The sequence below is a fragment of the Loxodonta africana genome, chromosome 23, assembly GCF_030014295.1.
Source record: "Loxodonta africana isolate mLoxAfr1 chromosome 23, mLoxAfr1.hap2, whole genome shotgun sequence".
Classification (NCBI taxonomy): domain Eukaryota; kingdom Metazoa; phylum Chordata; class Mammalia; order Proboscidea; family Elephantidae; genus Loxodonta; species Loxodonta africana.
This window is the reverse complement of record NC_087364.1, coordinates 1333427-1348741: the sequence shown is the minus strand read 5'-3', so window position 1 is coordinate 1348741 and position 15315 is coordinate 1333427.

Sequence of the window (15315 nt, the reverse complement as noted above, 5' to 3'; positions counted from 1 at the left end):
CTGGCTTCTTATTGATATGTCAATTTCCAATGGAAACTGAACAAATTTTCCTGACACCTTTCTAGGCTGACACTTTTCTAGGCTGATACCTTTCTAGGCTAACAGACAGTGGAAATGGGAAAGTTTATTAAGGGACACTGGAACGTGGGGACATGCAGTGTAGAGCCAAGAGCCTAGTCAAATCCAGGCTCCACTTCTTACAACCTGTGTTATCTTGGTTAAATTAGTCCACCTCTCTGAACCTTTCTGTTTCATCATCTGTAAAATGGGTTATTGTGAGGATTAAATGAATTATAGGTAAAGTACTTGGGACAAGGCCTAAGTTAAAAAAATGCTAAGCAATATTACTAGCCACCTCTCCCCAACTTTTTATTAAGGTATAAGTACATTCAGTAAAATTCAGCCATTTTAGTGGCTCTTCTGTAGGGTCCCTATAAGTTGGAACTGACTCAACGGCAACGGATTTTTTTTTTCCATGTAAGAGAAGAAATTTCTACAAAGTTCTACAGATTTTGACAAATGCATAGAATCGTGTAACCACCACCACAATCAAGATATAGAAAAAAGTCCCTCACCCCAAAAATTCTCCTGTGCCCTTTGTAGTCAACTTCCACCACACCCAGCCATTAAAAAAAAAAACAAAAACTGAACTGTCTTCTGTCCCTATACTTTTGTTGTTTCCAGAATGTCATGTAAATTGTATCATACACCACGTAGCCTTTGGAGTCGCCAGCTGAATGGAATTTAATTGTTTCCAGGTTGGGAAATTACAAATAAAGCCACTACAAACATGTGCATGCAGGTTTTTGTGTGAACATAACTTTTCACTTCACTAGGAGTGGGACTGCTCTGTCATCTGATACGAATATGGTTAACGTCCTAAGAAACCAGCAATCAGTTCTCATTCCTACCCGCAGGGTTCCATCTGCTCTGGGTCCTTTCCAGCACTCGATATTTTCTTCTATTTATTTTTTTTAGCCATTCTAACAGGTGTGCAGTAGTATGTCATTGTGGTAACAATTTGCATTTCCCTAATGATTAATAATGTTGAGCATCTTTCATGGGCTTATTTGCCATCTGCATATATTTTTGGTTAAGTGTACATTCAAATATTTTGCCCATTTTTTCTTAGTTTGTTCTTATTTTTGAGTTTTGAGAAGTTTTGTGTATTCTGCATCCAAGTCCTTTGTAAGATACGTACTTTGAGAATGTTTTCTCCCTGTCTATGGTTGTCTTTTCATTTGCTTAACAGTGTCTTTCAAAGATCAAAAGTTCTACTCATCATGATATATCTGTGTGTGGCATAGTGGTTAAGAGCTACGGCTACTAACCAAAGGTCGGCAGTTCGAATCCACCAGCTGCTCCTTGGAAACCCTATGGGGCAGTTCTACTATAGGGTCTGAATCAACTCGATGGCAATGGGTTATATTATATTGTTAGATTCATTCAATATTCTAAAATTTAGTTAAGAATTTCTGCATCTATATTCATGAGGAACATTGGTCTGCAGGATTTTTTTCTTTTTTCTCTGGTTTGTTATCAAGGTAATGACGGTCTTGTAGAATGAGTTGGAAAGTGTTTTCTCTTCTTCAATTTTCTAGATAAGTTTGTGTAAAATAGATATTATTTCCACCTCAAATGTTACATAGAATTTACCAGTAAAGACATCTGGGCCTATATTTTCTTTATGCAAAGGTTTTTAACTACAAGCTCAACTTCTTTTATAGATATATAGCTATTCAGAGTAACTATTTCTTCTGGGATAAGCTTTGGTAATTCGTACCTGTACAGGATTTGTTCACTTCAGCTAAGTTGAAAACAAAATTCCTGGAAAAAGTTGTCGGTGATAGTCTCTTATTATCCTTTTCAATTTCTGGAAGAACTGTAGCGATGTCACCTCCGTCATTCTCAATATTGGCAATTTGCATCTTTTTCTGTTTTCATTTTTTTATTCCTGATTGGTCTTATTTAAGGATTTAAGGTTTATGACTTTTATTAAAGAACCAGCATTTTTTCTCTATTGATTTTCTGGTTTTTATTACATTGATTTCTGCTCTTAACTTTATTATTTTGAGTTTTATGCCCTTTCTTTTTTTCTAATTTATTAATGTGAAAACTTAGATCAACTTGACACTATTTTCTTTTCTAATATGGTTTTAATGCCATCAACTCCCTCTAAGGACCACTTTAATCACACCTCACAAATTTTTATGTTATGTTTTTATTTTCATTCAGCTCAAAACACTTTATAATTTCCCTTTTAATTTCTTCTTTTACCCATGTGTTCTTTGAAAGGACATTATATCATTTTCAAATATTTGGAGATTTTCCACATACCTTTGGTTGTTGATTCATAATTTAATTCCATTTTGGTCAGATAACATATGTTATATGATTTGAATCTTTTAAAATTCATTTAAAATTTTTTAATTTATGGCCCAAATTATCAGGTATTTTGCAAATATTCCATCTGCACTTGAAAAGACAATGTTTTATGATGTTAATTGGGTGGAGTGTTCTAGAAATGTCAATGAGATCAAGTTGGTTGGTAGTCTTACTCAAGTCTTCTATATCCTTCCTGAATTTCTATTTGTTCAATTGGTTTTTGAGATAGGATTGAAATCTCCAAATATAATTGTGAATTTGTCTATTACTCTTCTTAGTTCTTTCAGTTTTCCTTTATGTATTTTAAAGCTCTTGGCGTAGTGGTTAAGAGTTTGGCTGCTGACCAAAAGGTCAGCTGTTAGAATCCCCCAGGCACTCCTTGGGAACCCTAGGGGGCAGCTGTATTCTGTCCTATAGGGTTGCTATGAGTCAGGATCGACTCCACGGCAGTGGGTGTTTTGTTTTGTTTTGGTTATTAGGCACATAAACATTTAGGGCTATTATGTCCTCTTGATGAATTGATCTTGTTAACATTCAGAAATTGCCCTCTTTATCCCTAGTAATATTCTTTGCTCCTAAATATACTTTGTCTGAATTTAAAGAGCTATTCTTTCTTTCTTTTGATTAATGAAAGATAGTGTATCTTTTTCTATCCTTTTATTTTTTTAATGTATTATTATTATTACTTTCTTTCTTTTGATTAATGAAAGATAGTGTATCTTTTTCTATCCTTTTATTTTTTAAATCTATTATTATTATTACTTTCTTTCTTTTGACTAATGAAAGATAGTATATCTTTTTCTATCCTTTTATTTTTTAAATCTTTTTTTTTATTAAAATAAAGTAGATTGCTTATAGGCAGCATACAGTTGGATTTTTCTTTTTTTTATATCCAATATGACAATCTCTACTTCCTGAACATATGGAAAATAGTTAAAATAACTGTTTTAATATTCTTGCCATCTAATTCTACCATCTGTGTCATTTCTGGGCTAGTTTTAATCAATGTCTTTCCTTACTATGGGTTGTATTTATACAACTTTGTACACCTGGAAATTTTTGTTTGGATGCCAGACATTGTGAATTTTACCTTGTTGCATTCTGAATATTCTTGTATTTTTTCTTTAAATATTATCGAGCTTTGTTCTTGGACTCAGGTATTTTGAAAAAATTTGATGTTTTTGAGGTTTGTTTTTAAGCTTTATTAGGTGAGACCAGAGTAGCATTTAATCTAAAGCTAATATTTACTGAGGCAATATAATTCTGAGTACTCTATCCTATTTGTACTACAATATTTTTTCACTTTGGTTGGTGGGACCAGGTCACATGGAGAGCCTCTCCAGGACCCATGAAGTCCTAGGCCACACTGTGTGAACCTCCTCCTTAGCAGCAGGGATTTGTCCAAAAACAGTTAATAGTAGAAGGGATTGGACAAGAAGAGGAGTGAAGAAATTACTCTTTAGAGAAGTGAAGTCTTATAAAATATGTGCCCAGGTCCAAGGACAGTAGGTCAAGCTACCAGGAGCGTTAGGACAATAGAAGGGAACCCAGTCCTTACCACCAGCAACAAGGTGATGTTACTGCATACAATTTACAAAATATTTCTATGGTACTATAACCTAAGAGTGTAAAGAGAAAACACAGAGTGCAAAGCCAACACTTCTTGGTTCTGGGCTCATTTAAGACCATCCTACCAAGCCCAGGATGTGATTTTTTGACAACTTGGAGTAAATCTGTGTCATGGAGGGATGCTGAGTGGTCAGTGTCAGTCATCACTGCCTGCCCTGTGAATCGGTTGCTGCTTTTCTCACAGTCAATAGTTTTGTAAAGTTTAAAGGAAAAGAAGTTTGGAATTAAACCTTAATTATTTATCAAAGCTTGATCACTGTGCTCCCCTCCCCCTCCCCCCCCCCCCCCACAGAAAAGAAGAATCCAAAAGACGATCAATATAAAAACCTATCAGTTCTGGACAAAATACTTCAAAGTCTTGGAAAATCTTCAGGTAAACTGGAACTTATGACCATACTAATGATAGATAAGCATACAGAAAGCCTCCTTATTCAGGGATATTTTTTTCTCTAGTCTGAAAAAAGTAAAAATATCTACTCAAGAGACAAGAATATCTTTTAAACAGCTCTATGAAAGAGCAAAATGGACTCGATCCCTACATAGGGAACTTTCTGAATTTATCGGAAGTTCTCTGTCTGCGGTTGTTAATGTGTGGAGACACCTGGCTTGACAAGTTCAAGTTCAGTTAGTCATGAGTCACTTAAGGGCTCTTTTCCTCACCCAATTAAATGAAGGAATCGATTCACTCCTTTTCCCAGGAATTGTTAGGACCTCATCAGGCTGCCATTACACACCCACGTGATAGTCTCAACCACACTGTGATGGTTGTTCCCCTAAGAAAAGCTTCCCAAACCTCCCATCAGACCTGCCCCTTTCGGTTTCAGGAGGGCTCCCACCTGAGGCTAGAGCCTCCTTTGACAGGAGGTAGAGACTCCTCATGTGCTTCTTTCCCCACCTCCTTTTCGGATAACTCTACCAGGTTCCATAGAGTCGATTCCAACTCATGGTGACCCTCTGTCTGTCAGAGTAGGATTGTACAGCATAGAATTTTCAATAGCTGAATTTTTGAAAGTAGGTCTCCAGGCCTTTCTTCTGAATCATATGATTCCACTACTTCCTAAATGCTATAAAGTTAATCCACATATATCTTTGTGCAGCTTCAATCACTGGTTCCAAGTCTCTCCCTCAAACTTTTCCAAACATTTCTAAGCCTCTTCTCAAACCAGTTCTTCATTAAGCAAAGACAGCTCTCCTGTCCTCTCCAGCTCTCCAAGCTAAACTTCCACAGTCACTTTGATGGTTCTAAAGTGCAAAGGACTGTACTCTCACACCTCCAGCATTCTGAGCACTACACCTTTATAAACACATGATGAGACTGCATTAGTTCTGGAGTCACATCACACCATCGATTTTGAGCTAATGTTAATGGGAACATCCAAGGCTTTGGTAAATGGGTTATTGCTAAGCCACATGCAGTTGACTTTTTGTAGACCCAAGCACGGGACAAAACATTTAAAACTGGTCATCTTCATTCAACAGTCAGCTAATATTTATTGAGTACTTACCATGTAACAGGCACTGTTCTAAATCACCATAAAAATAAAGAGCCCTGCCCTCATGGAGCTTCCAATTAAGTGGTTGGTTAGATGTGCCTCACTGCTCCAATCTCTTAAGATATTCCAGGGCCAAGGCTCTTCCATCCAGCCTATCAGCTTTTCCTTCACGTCCTGATCATCCACAAAAGTGAGAAGCTTGTCATCAATGTCCTTTGTTTAAAATGTGAACTAGTACAGAGTCCTATGACGTATCACTTGAGATCTCCCTGCTGTACAAGTCATCCTCAAGGCAAGCATAAGCTAAGAGCTGCTCTGAAGCGAGCCTCTCCCACTTTCTGACTTTGCACAGGCTGGGACCAGTCCCAGAGCCAGACCACACTCAGAGCCCCTCCTGGACCCATGAAGTCCCAAGCCAAACTGTCTGTACTTCCTCTTAGCATCGAGGATCAGTCCAAAACAATTCATGGTAGAAAGGGCAATTAATGGTTCACCAATTTCTGCTTCTTTAGATAAGAATTTCATGAGAGGTTTTGTCAAATTCCCAATTGTCTAGGACTTGACTGTTTTAGAATGAGAAAAATAAATTCTCTTATAACTCAAATGTCAAAAGACATGGGCCTCTCCACTCAATAAAACTCCTATAACAAAACCAAGAGACCAAACCTGTTCCCTTAGAGTCAATTACAACTCATAGCAACCCTGCAGGACAGCATAGAACTGCCCCGTAGGGTTTCCAAGGAGCACCTGGTGGATTTAAACTCCGAAACTTTTGGTTAGCAGCCATAGCTCTTAACCACTACGCCACCAGGGTTTCCATAACCAAACAAATACCTATGAATTTTGGGGATAGGCAATAGAAGCTCCTTAAATGACTTTAGGGACTTACAGGATTTGGGGCCCCCAGCAATGTTTGAAAAGTGAACGCCCAAGAGTCCTTGACCTCCACCAATACTGATATCACAAGGATAGGCCTCACAGCTGGCTGCCCTGGAGGGAAAAAGAGTAGACCAGCCCAGACCAGCAAAGCTCAAAGAAGCCCTCCAATGTGTTTTGAGGGACAATGTAGTGGAAATGACACTTTAAATGGGGGACAAGCCCCATGAATAGGTGGGGAGAGCAGATTGTAGCCTCTGACACTGACCAGTGCCCCTCCTCCGCATACATCTGTTCTCCCTTCTTACTGTGTTCACGTGGTTCTCCTCCAGTTCCTCTTCTTTGTCTCTGGATGGCCCCCTGTTCTTCCTGTCTTCTACATATAAAAAAAAAAAATTTTTTTTTTTTTGTATCCCCTAAAATCCTGCCAGTTCTCTTCTCTTCTTACATTCACACCTAGCAATCTCACCTAGTCCCGCATTTTCAACTTTTCCCTCCATGCAAGTAACTCCTACCTTTAGCCCTAACCTCTCTCAAAAGTTTCTGTCTTACATTTTCAAATACTTATATTTCAAATACATTACCAGGGTAGGTAAATAGCACCTTAAATTCAATACACTCCAAAAAGAACTCATTATTTCCCCCATTCACGATGTCTACCTTCTTGCACTCTTCCTTCAGTCATTCAGTGTCCAAGTGTCTTTTAGGGAAATTAAAAATGAGAATTCTACTTATTCACCTTCTCCTATACACATTGGAGCCAGAGGGTCAGACTTACTGCTGCTAAAGCTGTACAGTGTCTAAGACTACAATTTTGGAGTCAGTCTGATCTGGGTTCAAATCCCAACTCTGACCCTTGTGTGTTGTGCGACCATGATCCTGGCTCTACTTCTTCCAAGATAGAATTGTTCACTCTTCTGGCAGTCCATAGTATATTCAGTATTCTTCACCAACACCAAAATTCTAACGTGTCAATTCTTCTTCGGTCTTCCTTATTCCTTGTCCAGCTGTCACATGCACATGATGCGATTGAAAATACCATGGCTTCTGTCAGGCACACCTTAGTCTTCGAGGTGACATCTTTGCTTTTTAACACTTTAAAGAGGTCTTTTGGAGCAGATTTGCCCAATGCAACATGTCATTTGATTTCTTAACTACTGCTTCCATGGGCATTGAGTGTGGATCCAAGTAAAATGAAATCATTGACAACTTCGATCTTTTCTCCATTTATCATGATTTTGCTTTTTGGTCCAGTTGTGAGGATTTTTGTTTTCTTAATGTTGATGTGTAATCCCTGCTGAAAGCTGTAGTCTTTGATATTTATCAGTAAGTGCTTCAAGTCCTCTTCATTTTCAGCAAGCAAGGCTGTGTCATCTGTGTCTAGCAGGCTGTTAGTGATTCTTCCTCCAATCCTGATGCCCGTTCTTTTTCATATAGTCCGGCTTCTCCGATTATTTGCTCAGCATACAAACTGAACGAATATGGTGAGAGGATACAACCCTGATGCACACCTTTTCTGACTTTAAATCACGCAGTATCCTCTCATTTTGTTTGAATGTCTCTTGGTCTAAGTACGGACTCTGCATGAGTACAATTAAGTGTATAAATAGTGTGTATACATTTTGCTGAAGAATCTGGGAACTTTTAGGGCTTTAGGTAATATATATGATATGTGTTGTTGTTGTTAGGTGCCGTTGTGTTGGTTCCAACTCATAGCGACCCTATGCACAACAGAACGAAACACTGCCAAGTCCTGGGCCATCCTCACAATCATTGTCATGCCTGAGCCCATTGTTGCAGCCACTGTGTCAACCCACCTCCTTGACAGTCTTCCTCTTTTCTGCTGACCCTGTACTCTGCCAAGCATGATGTCCTTCTGCAGGGACTGATCCCTCCTGACAACATGTCCCAAGTATGTAAGACACAGTCTTGCCATCCTTGCCTCTAAGGAGCATTCTGGTTGTACTTCTTCCAAGACAGATTTGTTCATTCTTTTGGCAGTCCATGGTATAGTCCATATTCTTTGCCAACACCACAATTCAAAGGCGTCCCCTCTTCTTCGGTCTTCCTTATTCATTGTCCAGCTTTCACATGCATATGATGTGATTGAAAATACCACGGCTTGGGTCAGGCGCACCTTAGTCTTCAAGGTAACATCTTTACTCTTCAACACTTGAAAGAGGTCCTTTGCAGCAGATTTACCCAATGCGATGAGTTTTTTGATTTCTTGACTGCTGCTTCCATGGGTGTGGCTTGTGGATCCAAGTAAAATGAAATCCTTGACAACTTCAATCTTTTCTCCATTTACCATGATGGTGGTAATTGGTCCAGTTGTGAGGATTTTTGTTTTCTTTAATTCTATGATTTTTAATTCTATTGTTTCTTTAATTCTATTATTCTATATGATATGTAGTCTCACTAAAAATATGAAATTCTGGATATTGAAACACATCTAGTGCCATATGGACTATGGGCCTGTGTTTCTTCTTTACAACTTCTCCTTTTGGCTCTTTTTCTTTGAAAACCATATAACCACCGTTTGAGGGGTTTTGCTGTGTGTGTTTGTTTTTCTTCTCCTTTCTAATGTGGATTTCTTGGTTCTTTGAACATTTTTAGTGAATGGTTGCCTATAAGGGGAGTTTAGAACCATGAGGTATTGAGTTGTATACCTTCTGGGCTGAAATCTCCACAAGGTTCTTCCCTTTCTCCTCATCTCTGCTCCACCCCGCCCTTGAACCCCACCCTCCAGCACTGTAAGCATTGTAACCCTGAGAAGGAATGCCACATGAGCCTGAAAATCCAGAGCAGGAGTCTTTTCCCATATAGAGGCCAACAGTCACAAGGGAACAATCTAAGACCCATTATTGCCCCAGTGAGAGGCCATCTTTAAATGCAAAACTATAGGCAAGGAATGTACAGAAGGTGCAGCCACCTGGCTGGCTATGCATCCCAGAGTCCTTTGCAACAACACCTCTGAGAGTCAAAGAACAAGTTGTTGATCCCAAGTGTAGATCTCACAGGTTCACACAGCACTTTCAATTGCTACCCACAGACCAGGAACACTGGTTTCAGGCTTCTCTGGTACCTGGAGCCATGGGGTCTCCATGGGAGGGTCTCAAATGCAGGCTAATAGAAATGATGAGTTGAACACCCAGACTTTCTCAAGACAATATCCTCTGTCCAAACAGGAAACTCTCTCAAGTAAACAGAAGAAGAGGAGCAAGTTCAGAAGAGGAGCAAAGCTCAGTGGGTGAAGCCAATAGCTACAAGAAAGTTCCCAAAACAGGAAATCAAGACTGCTTGAGAACTCATCCACTCACTCCCATTCTTAGGAATAAAAAAACATATATATATGTAAATATATATATGTATTGTTAACCATTCTGTATAAAGGAAAACGTTTTATTCATATAATCTCAAATAGAGTTAGTTTGTTTAAATATTAAGCTAGAGGGTATGTGGGCTTTGTTTATTGTTTTTGTTTAAAGAAAACAAGAAAAGAAAACATTGAGCCTTAAAATAAGAGCATCAGAAAATTCCTTTTGTTTAGCAGGATAAGCTTTAAAGCAATATAACCTCGGACCTTGTGAAGGATTTTGTCCAGGAAGAACACAGTCTATAAAGGCCTGAGAGTCATCTTTCCCACACCTCCCTCCCGTGCAGCACCTTGCAAAATGCACACACACACATATACAAAGTAAGTGTGCACACACAGAATCCATTTCATTGCACTGTCGTTTTACCAGGCTTAGAAAAATGCAGATTGGGTCTCTGTGGTATGGGGAATTAAACTCTGGACAGAGAACTTCTGTTCTGGGTGTAGAGTCTTAGCAATTGCCTTGGTATTCTTTCTAAAATGTCATTTTTAAAGGCAGCTGGAAATTTAACTAAACTATACTAAATACAGTGTATTCAATACTACATTGAATTAAAACATACCAAGTTTATAATTGCTGGATGTACTCTCTTCTTAAGATATATAAAATGCCTATCATCACTATACATGATGCCTCCAAGCCATCCGTAAAAATAAAGGAGACCAAGGGATTAGAATCACAGAATGTTTGTGCTGGGATGGCCCCTCGAGGCCTTTAATCCAGATAAGGAAACTGAGGTAGAGAGATCAAACGACTCACTGGTCAAAGAGGAAATTGGCAGAATATGGGCAAATCTTTCTAAGTCCCAGCCTTGCCTTATTTCTGCTAAACCATCCCATAGTCGCTTTATCAGTGTATGGATATTTCAGTATAGCATTTCTGTGTGTGTGCATGTAGTTCTTATTTTTCTGTTTTCTGCTTGAATCTCACAAAACATTTCTAAAGTACTCAGTGATTTATAAATTGTTTCTGTGCACTTATGCCCTTGGCTGCTCACCGTGCTCTGAGACGGGTGTTACTTCCGTTTTATAGGAGTGGACGCTGGGCTCAGATATACTAAGTGACTTACTTGTTGTCTTATAGTCACATGGTCAGTGGTGGACCAAATACTGCTCCAGGCCAGGATCTGCCCACTAGGTGCTTTAATAGTCAATACTATCATCGTTCTCCAAGCAGGACCTTGTGATGCATGTGCACAGGGGTAGGTACTTTGACACAGCAGTACTGACCTAAATATGACAAAAGATTAGCACCTCCTTGACCTTGACCCTTTCTTCCCCCTCAGTCCATTCCTATTGTCATTAGATACCTGGTTACATTTGCAGCAGCTGAAAGTCCTATGATTTAATTGTTTACACATCAAAATGTCTTCTAAGTGATGGCATCAAAAACAGCTAAATAAAATGCTGAGTTTCTTGGTGAGAATATGGAGAAATTGGAAGACCTGTATATTGCTGGTGGGAATGTAAAATGGTGCAGCTGCTAGGGAAAACAGTTTGTCGGTTCCTAAAAATGTTAAATATAAAATTATCATATTACTGTACTGCACCCGTCGCTGTCGAGTCGATTCTGACTCATAGCAACCCTATAGGACGGATTAGAACTGCTGCGTACAGTTTCCAGGCAGCGGCTGGTAGATTTGAACCGCCAACCTCTTGGTTAGCAGCTAAACACTTAACCACTGCACCGTCAGTGATTCACAACTAAATATATACACAAAAGACTTGACAGCAGATACTCAAGTAGGTACGTGTACACCAGTGTTCATTACAGCATTATTCACAACAGCCCAGAGGTAAAAATCACACACGTGCCATCAACAGATGAGTGGATAAAGAAAACACGGTATGCCTTTACGATGGAGCACTGTGCAGCCGGGAAGAGAAATGAAGTTCTGATACAGGCCACCATACGGACACATGCTGAAAACATTTTGCTAAGTGAAATAATCCAGACACAAAATATTTGGAGATTAAAGAACACACTTCTAAATAACTCACAGGCCAAAGACGTCTCAAGAGAATTTAAAAAGTATTCCGAACTAAACGAAAATTTAAAAATAACAACAAAATGGGATGCTGCAAAAGCAGTGCATGGAGAAAAAAATTACAGCAATGTATGCCTATATTAAGAAAGAAGACAAAAAATAAATAATCCAGGACTTCAAACCTATCTGAACGGGTTTAGTCATGGCTCATGAAGCAAAACCATAACAGATTCAAACTTTTACAATTTGGGTGATCCAGAACAGGAGAAATTCCAGGTCAAAGGCCTGGAATGGGAGGCTCAGAAGAGACGCAGCGAGCTCTTCCAGGAGCCCGACGTGTGAGGCTGGATTATGGCGAGGACCGTGGAGAGCAACGCACGTTCAGGGTGGTGTCGTCAGCCACCGTCTTCGAGCCGGGCACTGCTGTTTCCCACTCACTGAAAAATCCAAGGGGCAAGAGATTTAATTGCTATGCAACACGTATGCTACTTTTGTTTTCTAAGAGGGAGATTAAGTTTCTAGCAGTGTTTCAACCTACAATTTTTCCCATTCCATCTACTGCTCCAGTTCACCCAAATTTTAAAAATTTGAGTCTATTCCAGTGTCATTTTCAGCCGTGACTCAACCAGAAGAACTGGTTTGAAGGCCTAAAATAATCTAAGCTTCTATTTTTGGAAACTCGAGAAAGAAGAAGAAATTAAATCCAAAATCAGCAGAAGCAAAGAAATAATAAAAATTAGAACACAAATCAATGAAATTGGAAACAAGAATGTGATAGAGAAAATAAAACCAAAAGCTGGCTCTTTGAAAAGATCGATAAAATTGATAAACCTCTAGCTAACCTCTAGGCTAAATAAGAGAAAAGACACAAATTACTAATATCAGGAATGAATGAGGTGACATCACAACTAATCCCATGGGCATTAAAAGAATAATGAAAGAATATCACAAACTCTATGCTCAGAAATCTGACAATAAATGAAATGGACCAATTCCTTGATAGACAATCAGCAAAAACTCACCCAAGGAGGAATAGCTGGTCTGAATAGGACTACGCCTATCAAAGACGTTGAAGCGACATTCACAGCATCCCAAAGCAGGAAGCAGCGCGCCCAGATGGTTTCACCGGTGAATTCTACCAAACACTTAACAAGAAATGATGCCAATTCTCTACAATTTCTTGAAAATAGAAGCAGAGGTCATCATTACCCTGATACCAAAACCAGGCGAAATTACAGACCAGTACCTTTCATGATTATAGATACAACAATTCTCAACTAAATATTAGCAAATCAAATTACAATAATATATAAAAAGGATCATGCGTCACGCTTAAATGAGATTTATCCCAGGTATACAAGACTAGTTCAACATTTGAGAATCAATTAATGTAATTTGTCACATCAATAGGCTACAGACCAAAATTCATATAATCATATCAATAGATGCAGAAAAAGCATTCATGATGAAAACACTCATCAAACTAGAAATAGAGGAAAACTTTTTCAACTCGATAAGGAACATCTACAAAAAACTTATAGCCCTACAGCTAATACTTAATAGTGAGAACTAGATGTCTTCCTCCAAAGACCAGGAAGAAGGCAAGGGTGTACCTTCCCACCACTCCTATTCAATATCATAACAGAAATCCTATCTAATAAAATAAGACAATAAAAAGAAATAAAATGTATAAAGATTGGGAAGGAAGAAACAAAACTTGCTTTACAGATGCCATGATTATCTATGTAGAAAATCCCAAAGAATCAGCAAACTCCTGGAAGTGATGTGATGATAGCAACACTGCAGGATACAAGGTTAATATACAAAAGTTAACCACTTGTCTATACATCAGCAGTGAGCAATTTTAATTTGCAATTAAGTTAAAAACACAACGAGTTATCCTCAATTCCAGCTCATGGCAACCCCATGTGTGTCATAGTAAAACTGTTCCGTAAGGTTTTCAGTGGCTGACTTTTTGAAAGTAGATCTCCAGCCCTTTCTTCGGAAGTGCCTCTGTGTGGACTCAAACCCCCAAACTTTCAGTTTGTAGTGAAGCATGTTAACCATTTGCACCACACAGGGTACAACAATACTATTTACATTAGTGCCAAAAAAAAAAAAAAAAAGAAATACTTGGGTATAAATCTAATAAAATATGTACAAAATATATATGAGGAAAACTACAAAACTTTGATAAAAGAAAATTTTTTAAAAAAGGCCTAAATAAAGAGTCATTCTATGTTTATGGATATGAAGACAGTATTAACACGATGTCAGTGTTTCTCACCTTGATCTATAGATTCAATGCAACCCCAATCAAAATTCCAGCAAGTTATTCTATGGATATCAACAAATTGATGCTAAAGTTTATATGGAAAGGCAAAAGTCCAAGAATTGCCAATACAACACTAAAGAAGGATGACAGAAGGGGACCAATACCACCTGACTTCAAGACTTACTATAGGGCTGCTTGAAAAATATTGAATTGGCAAATGTTGTGTCATACATATATTTTTTCACAACAATAATAAATAAATGAATAAATTTTTTTTTAAGACTTCCTATAAAGTTTAACAAAACAGTGTGGTTTTGGTAAAAGAATTGACAAGTGGATCAATGGGATAGAATATGGAACCTAAAAATGTGATTGTTGTTAGGTGCCACAGAGTCAGTTCCATCTCATAGTGAACCCATGTACAACAGAACCCATGTCCTCCTTCCTGCACCATCCTCACAATCGTTTCTATGTTTGGGCTCATTGTTGTAGGCACTGTGTCAATCTATCTCCTTGAGGGTCTTCCTTTTTTTCCCTGACCCTCTACTTTACCAACCAATATGTCCTTCGCGAGGGACTGGTCCCCCCTGATAACATGTCCAAAGTATGTGAGACAAAGTCTCACCATCTTCACTTCTAAGGAGTATTCTGGTTGTCCTTCTTCCAAGACAGATTTGTTTGTTCTTCTGGAAGTCTATGGTATATTCAATATTCTTCGCCAACACCAACATTCAAAGGCATCAATTCTTCTTCAGTCTTCCTTATTCGTTGTCCAGCTTTCACATGCGTATGAGGTGATTGAAAATACCATGGCTTGAGTCAGGCACACCTTAGTTCTCAAGGTGACATCTTTGCTTTTTAACATTTTACAAAGGTTGTTTGCAGCAGTTTTGTACAATGCAATACGTCATTTGATTTCTTGACTGCTGCTTCCCTGGGCTTTGATTTTGGGTCCAAGAAAAATGAAATCCTTGACAACTTCAACATTTTCTCTGTTTATCATGATGTTCCTTATCGGTCCAGTTGTGAGGACTTCTGTTTTCTTTATGTTGAGGTATAATCCATACTGAAGGATGTAGTCTTTGAAATAGGCCCACACAAAGGAGCAAAGGCAATTTAATGGAAGAATAGTATTTTCAATGAATGTTGTTGGAACAACTGGGCATCTGGTTGTAAAACAATGAATGTAGACATAGGCCTCACATCTTTCATGAAAGTATCTCGAAATGGATCACAGGCCTAAATGTTAAACTCAAAACTATACAACTTCTAGAAGATAACATAGGAGAAAAT